The sequence below is a fragment of the Nicotiana attenuata genome, unplaced genomic scaffold (genome assembly GCF_001879085.1).
Source record: "Nicotiana attenuata strain UT unplaced genomic scaffold, NIATTr2, whole genome shotgun sequence".
Classification (NCBI taxonomy): Eukaryota; Viridiplantae; Streptophyta; class Magnoliopsida; order Solanales; family Solanaceae; genus Nicotiana; species Nicotiana attenuata.
This window is the reverse complement of record NW_017671237.1, coordinates 244,489-252,048: the sequence shown is the minus strand read 5'-3', so window position 1 is coordinate 252,048 and position 7,560 is coordinate 244,489.

Sequence of the window (7,560 nt, the reverse complement as noted above, 5' to 3'; positions counted from 1 at the left end):
ATATAATAAGAAGGTGCGTCCACGAAAGTTCGAAGTGGGCCAGCAAGTGTTGAGACGTATTCTTCCACATCAGGCCGAGGCCAAAGGCAAGTTCGCCCCAAATTGGCAAAGGCCGTTCATCGTGACGAGAGTGTTGTCCAATGGTGCTTTGTATTTGACAGACATAGAAGGCAAGTGTGTTGAAATGGCCATCAATTCCGATGCGGTCAAGAGATATTATGTATGATCTTCTTTGTTTTAGTTGTATTTGTTTGTACTTGGCATGTTTTGAAGATTGGAATGACGAAGGCATTTTGTTCTGCTATCTAAACACTTTATCCTTTGTTACCCCCTTTTGAGCCTTATTAATTTTCTTTCATACCCCTCTTTTGGAATCAGTAGCAAATCTCAGAAACGCAAGCGTAAAGGATAAATAAAAGAAAAGAGAGAGAAGAAAAATGAAAATGAAAAAAAAAGGAATAGAAAAGAGTAGAAAAGAAAAAAAAAGAAAAAAATAAAAAGAGAAAAGGCAAAAGGAAGAAAGAAAAGAAAAGAAGAGAAAATGGAAGAAAAAGAAAGAAAGCTCACAACAATAAAGCACATTTTATGCCATGAACTACGTTCGACCTGATTCCTTTTAAGGATTTGTAGGCAGCCTCACGGTTCGGTCCCATCAAAAAAAAAATCCAAAAGTCCCCAAGCAAAGAAACTGGGGCAGAAGTTGTGGTTGTTGTAAGAAATCTGATTCCGAAAGTTGTAATTTTAAACCCAGCTGAATTGTTTTTGAGCCTTTAATACCCCTTCTTTCTAACCCTATCCAAAAGCCCACATTACGGTCCAAAGAAAGACCTTCTGATCAGTCTTCAAAAAAAAAATGCCAAGTCAAGCAAGTAGAGGTGATTCATTTCAGGGGCAACACTCTGGTTCAAGCAGGAAAATAATGAAAATGAGAGAGTCTTATTGGTGAAAACCCTCACGGGCACCGTAAGGCGACGGGAGCTGAGAGAAATGAAAAATGAGAGAGTCTTATTGGTAAAAACCCTCACGGGAACCTTAAGGCGAAAGTGAGTCGAGAGATGCACAAATGAGAGAGGTCTGTGGTTGAAAACCTGTCAGGGCACCGCAGGGTAAACGAGGTTATGGTTTGGTTGAAGAAATCAGGCTGTGGAATTCCGGGGCAACAAAGTATGGCGACTGAAAGTTGATTGGTTGGACAGATTGGGCCGATTAGCCCGAAATGCATGTCATGATCATTGGTGCCAGCTGTTCCACTCAGATAAGTCTCTTTTCCCTTTTTCCTGTTAGTAAGTCGTCCAGTTTTGGATTTTCTTTATCCTTAACTCTCAAGGCCACTGCATTTCATTTCTTTTGGGGTTTGTTTCTCTAAGATGTTTCGATGTTAGTTTTGTTCAAAGCAAATAAGAAAGGATTTCAAAGCTCACTACCAGCTTCCGAAATGGCAAAGCACAGTGGGGCCAGAACATACCAATGATAGGATGATGCAAAGGGGGATATAGGGAGTCACCAGAAGTTTCATCGGTGGAATGTCTTGGTAATTTCATGGGAGATGTTAAGGTTCATATAAAGGGATCAGAGGTGTAAAACAACAGTATGGGTATAGAACACTTGGTTCATCGAGGGTCATGAGGTTTGAGGTCAGTCAAAAAGTCAAACGGTCCACGGCCAGTTCAGGGGAGCAGGTCAAAACAAAGCACGGCAGCGGAGAGACCTTCAGCAAGAATGCCATCAACTAACCACCATTTTAAACTGACAAGATTTTTCTTTGATTGAAACAGGGGCAGAAAATTTTGTTTGTTTCGGGGGAACTCTCCGTAAGGGAAGAGCAAGCACCAAACAGGTTTGACCGCAAACTCTCAGGACCCTCCTAGAAAATGTGGCTTAGTTAAATTTCAAAACAATCATGAGTAGCATAATTTAGTATAAATGTACCCCAAGCAATATAAGTGGGTTTCAAAGTTTGCATGTTTAGGATAGGATCTAATTAGGAGTTTTCAGGACCCTCCTGGAAAACGGGACCTAGTTTAAATTTCAAAACAATCATGAGCATCATAATACCTCAAAGGAATATAAGTTGGTTTCAAGGTTTGCATGTTTGGGATAGGATTCAATTAGGAGTTTTCAGGACCCTCCTGAATAATGGGACCTAGCTTTAAGAGTGCTGTCAGACAACAAAATTTAGTGGAAGTCATACCTTTAGAAGATATAGCTTAGATTTAAAATCATAGTTTGGTTAAGAGTTGTTAGGACCTCCTGGATAATGGGGAGTAGTTTAGGAATCTCTTAGATAACAAGGATTAGCGGAAGTAATACCTTTAGAAGATACAACTTAGATCTATAATTGTCGTTCAATTAATAGTTGTCAGGACCTCCCTGGATAATAGGACTTAGCTTTCAAATTCTTAATAATAGTTGGTAGAATGATTCAGTTTAACACTCACCTATATACCCAACTACTAAATTGGGGCAGAAAATTTCCTTTGTTTTGTCTTTTTTGTTGGAATCAGGTACTCGCTTGAAGAACAGGGAGAAAAAGTTCAAATTCAGCAGTCAGGAGCCCACCTGGAGAACAAGGGAATACATTTCAAGTCAGCAGTCAGGAGCCCGCCCGGAGAACAATGGAATACATTTCAAGTCAGCAGTCAGGAGCCCGCCTGGAGAGCAAGGGAATACATTTCAACTTCAGCAATTAGGAGCCCGCCTGGAGAACAAGGGAATACATTCAAGTTTTAGCAATCAGGAGCCCACCTGGAGAACAAGGGAGTATAGTTCAAGTTTTAGCTTTCAAACTCTTACTAATATTTGGAACATGATGTAGTTTACAATCACATATGTGCCCAGCCACCAAATTGGGGCAGAAAATTTCCTTTGTTTTGTCTTTTTTGTTGGAATCAGGTACCCGCTTGAAGAGAAAAAAGTTCAAATTCAGCAGTCAAGAGCCCGCCTGGAGAATAAGGGAATACATTTCAAGTCAGCAGTCAGGAGCCCGCCTAGAGAACAAGGGATTACATTTCAAGTTCAGCAATCAGGAGCCCGCCTGGAAAACAAGGGAATACATTCAAGTTTTGGCAATCAGGACCCCACCTGGAGAACAAGGGAGTACAGTTCAAGTTTTAGCTTTCAAACTCTTTCTAATATTTGGTAACATGATGTAGTTTACAATCACATATGTGCCCAGCCACCAAACCGGGGCAGAATTTTTTTTTTGTTTTATCTGTTTTGTTGAAGTCAGGAGCCCACATGGAGAATAGGGAATACATTCAAGTCTAGCAGTCAGGAGCCCGCCTGGAGAGCAGGGAATACATTTCAGATTCAGCAATCAGGAGCCCGCCTGGAGAACAAGGAAATACATTTCAAATTTAGTCGTCAGGAGCCCGCTTGGAGAACAAGGGAGTACAATTCAAGTTTTAGCTTTCAAATTCTTACTGATAGTTGGTAATATGATGTAGTTTACAATCACATATGTGCCCAGCCACCAAACTGGGGCAGAAAATTTTCTTTGTTTTGTCTGTTTTGTTGAAGTCAGGAGCCCGCCTGGAGAACAAGGTAATACATCCAAGTCAGCAGTCAAGAGCCCGCCTGGAGAGCAGGGAATACATTTCAAGTCAGCAGTCAGGAGCCCGCTTAGAGAACAAGGGAATACATTTCAAGTCAGTAGTCAGGAGCCCGCCTGGAGAGCATGGAATACATTTTAGTTCAGCAGTCAGGAGCTCGCTTGGAGAGCAGGGAATACATTTCAAGTCAGCAGTCAGGAGCCCGCCTGGAGAGTAGAGAATACATTTCAAGTCAGCAGTCAGGAGCTCGCCTGGAGAGCAGGGAATACAGTTCAAGTCAACAGTCAGGCGTCCACTTGGAGAAAAGGAAAGCATCTCAGAATGTAGTTCAAGTTTTGACAGTCAGGCATCCACCTGAAAAAAGGGAAAACATCTCAGATCACAATTCAAAATGGCAACAAAAGGATATCACCCGGGAGATTACAAGTCAACAAGGCAACAAGAACCACAAGAGCATGTTTGAAGATATAGATAGGATTTCTTGTAACTCATAGATCATAGTCTAGTCTAGCTTCTTTTTATTTTTGACATGGTGTAATAAGGGGGTTCAGTAAGTAGTAGCAGCAGCAACAGCAGCAGTTAAATCACAGCTTCATGGTAGTCCCAGCTACCAGACATTCGTGAACTACACTGACCTGATTCCTTTTTAGCCAAGGATATGTAGGCAACCTCAGAAGCAGGGTACGGTCAACTCTTTCAAAAATGCTTCACACGGAGTATTCAAACGGGCAAAAATCGCTCGTATCCGCTCACTTTATCTTTGCACAAAAACACTTCGTGTTTCCGAGCAAAGAGGGGCAGCTGTGAGCACGTGATTTTTGCCCTATATGAATCACTCCCATAATTTCAAAACAAAATAATTTCTTTTCATTATTTGCAATTTTGTGAATTTTGTGGCATTTTTGTGTTAATTGTTTGCATTTGTCTAGGCATTTTTATTTTTGTCAATTAATGAAAAATACAAAATATGTGCATTTGTATTTAGGAGTTAATTTTGACATGTTAGGATTAAGTAAGTAATTGAGTTATTTTATAAAAAGGGGAAAATCACACAAAAAATGATTTATTTTTTTACATTGCTTAATTTTTAGCTTTGAATTTTGTTAGATTTTCTTTAATTTGGTATTTAATTAATTGTGTTGATTATTAATTAGAGATTAATATAATTTGGTAGGTTAATATTATTTTTAAGAGTTAATTTAGGTTTTATTTTTAATTTGAAAAGAAAAAGAGTTTTTAATTTGAAGAGAAAAAGAAAAGAGAAGAAAAGAAATTAAAAGAAGTTGGTCTTCTTAATAAAATACCCAGCTTTGGGCCCCCCCCTAAAGAACGAGGCCCAAACCTTTAAACCCGTCCAAAACCCCTCAAATCACAGCCCAGACCCGCGTCTGATCCAGTCCGGTTCTCCCCTCACACAAAACAGCACCGTTTAGGCTCAAACAAATTTGAGCCATCGAGGTTGGTTGATCCAACGGCTCAGAAGTGGGGGGAAATCAGTATAAGAGTGTCCGAACCACCCCCCTACCCCCTCATCGTCTCTTTCACAGAGACTTTAACCTACAAACCCTGGTGGATTCCCATCGCCATTGTTGGCGGCTCCACCTCCTTTCCCCACCAAAAATACACCCCACACTCACCTCCATCTCCATATCCCAAATCCTCGAACATTTTCCCTCAAACATCTCTGTAGCTCATCGAATTTCAAATCAAAAGGTCGAGCCCTAAGAGCCTAAAGACGGGGTCATGCATGCAAATCGTTTTTAGAAATTTCGGGTCGTTTCAGTTTGGTTTTGGCACAAAATAGTGACACTCGTTTGTTCTTCAATAAGAACAAACGTTTGCCACTATTTTGGGTCGAACCAGTTCTCCAGTTTGGATTTCAAGTTTGGCCGGTGAGTCCCGTTCTTTTCTGTTTTCAAAATCATTTATGTGACATTTCTACTCCGTTCTTCTCTTTTAATTTGTTTCTGATTTGCCTAGTTCCATTAATTGTCCTGTTAGAACTGTTAATTTGGTCACTTAGTTTAATTCCATAGCTTAATTAGTTCCCTGTTTGTTTGTAATCATTAATTCGTCAATTTGTTTTTTCTGAATTGGTTTTGGTTCACCTTTGTTATTTGGGCTCTGAGGTCAGTCCCAGACCTCATTCTAAAGGAATTTTGTTTGGTTTGAGTCAGAGCCCATTAAAACATTGAGCCTGTTTGGGGATTCATAGCCTATACTCAAATTTAGTCTGGTTCTAAATGTAAAATTCAGGGGGTAATAGGGGTAAACTGGATAATTCACTTAGGGAATATTGCCATAACCACCTAGGAAGCTTCCTAGAAGCTGAAAATCAGGCTAACTTGGCTAGCAAGTCAAAAAATCAGGGGTTAAGTAGCAAAAAAGAAACTTAGGAGAGGTCTAAAATGCAAAAACTAGTTTATATTGGCTGCCCTAGTAACTTGCCTATATAACTTGCCTATAAAGGCATGGTTACTTGCAGCTGAATGGGGATTTTTTTTTGGGAAGAGCTAAAAAAAAACACAAAAAAAGAGAAACGACTGAAAGCTTTAGAAATTTACTGTTCCATTGAAATTTTTCTCTTTTGGTTTATTTCTAAAGTTCTCCAGTCCTGAAATGTTTCCTAAATTCATATGGGGTTGAAAGGATTTGGTTCTGGTTTGGTTTAGAGGGTTTAGTTTGAAGATTTGGTGGATTTCTGTTGATTATTGCACAACATTTGTTGAAACCAAGCTGGTTTTTGCCGAGACTCACTACTCTATTGCTTCTTCCCTGCTGAATTCTGCTGTCTTGCTCGACTCTTAGTTACTGCATCTTCATCTCTGCTTTCTCTGTTGATTTCCTGGTATTTTTCCTAAGTTCCATTGGATGTAAATCTCAATTTGAAGATGAAGTAAAAGTTGAAAGCATGGCTGTGGATTCCCTTATGTTTATTTATAATTATCTATGATGTTTGTGTCATATATCACATGAGTTACTGTATATTTAGCTAGATTTTGCACTTGTATTTGTTTAAGGACTGTTGAAATATTGTGCTTAAAATCCATTCAGGCTTGATGGGTTAGATCTGTTAGTTTTGAATAGCATAAGTAGTAGTATTGGGAACAGCTTCATGGCTGGTTTGATGTTAGAGAAACTGATGGTAAAATAATAATGGTGGGATGATAGTTAAGTCTTGTGATTAGTTTATATGCTGGCATTACTTTGTTTATTAAAGATGTGATGGTTTCCTGTATGCATCAAGGCATGGGGGTTGAAGAAGGCTTAATTCGTTCATCATTCTGCTCATAACTCCTATATATGCTTAATTCAGTATGTAGTTTTTTTCTAGTTCAGAATCTTGCTAGAATCTAAGTTTGCTTTCATCAATTTGAGCTTAGCAAGCATGTTAGTTGGTTGATTGTGTTGCTGTAGGGATTCGATTTTGAATCCCTACCTTGCCATAGCACCCTATTGATTTGGGCTTCCCTTTTGGGCCTAATCCAAGTCATTCTGTTAAAATCATTAAGCTAATAGCATTAGCAATGTGATATTGGGCTTCCTTTAAGCCTAGATTTGAAGAACATGACTCACATTTACATTTTGAGTAATGCTGATATTTCGCCCATGAAGGGACTCGATCTCGAGTCCCATCCTCGTTTGATCCCTTATGGCTTGGGCATGCGTTGGGCCTACATGAAGGCTGGCCGTGTCTTTAAGCAACGAGGACCATCTTCTGAGCCCAATAATCCTTAACTCTCCCCCACTTTTCTTTGTGGGCTGTTAATTTAAACCATTCTGAATTGCTAGCCTTAGAATGTGATTAATTGTCTCATCTAATTAATTGAAGTGTATTAATTACAGCAAGCTTTTGAGCATGTCTGTGGGGAGAAATAGACAGTCACTTATCCATGCAGTGGCATAATTTAGACTTAACATAAAAGGCCTGTTTGAATTTTTTTTAATATTACCAAATAGATTGAGGTGAGCCATAATTAGATAACTCGTAGTGCATGACCCTCATGAG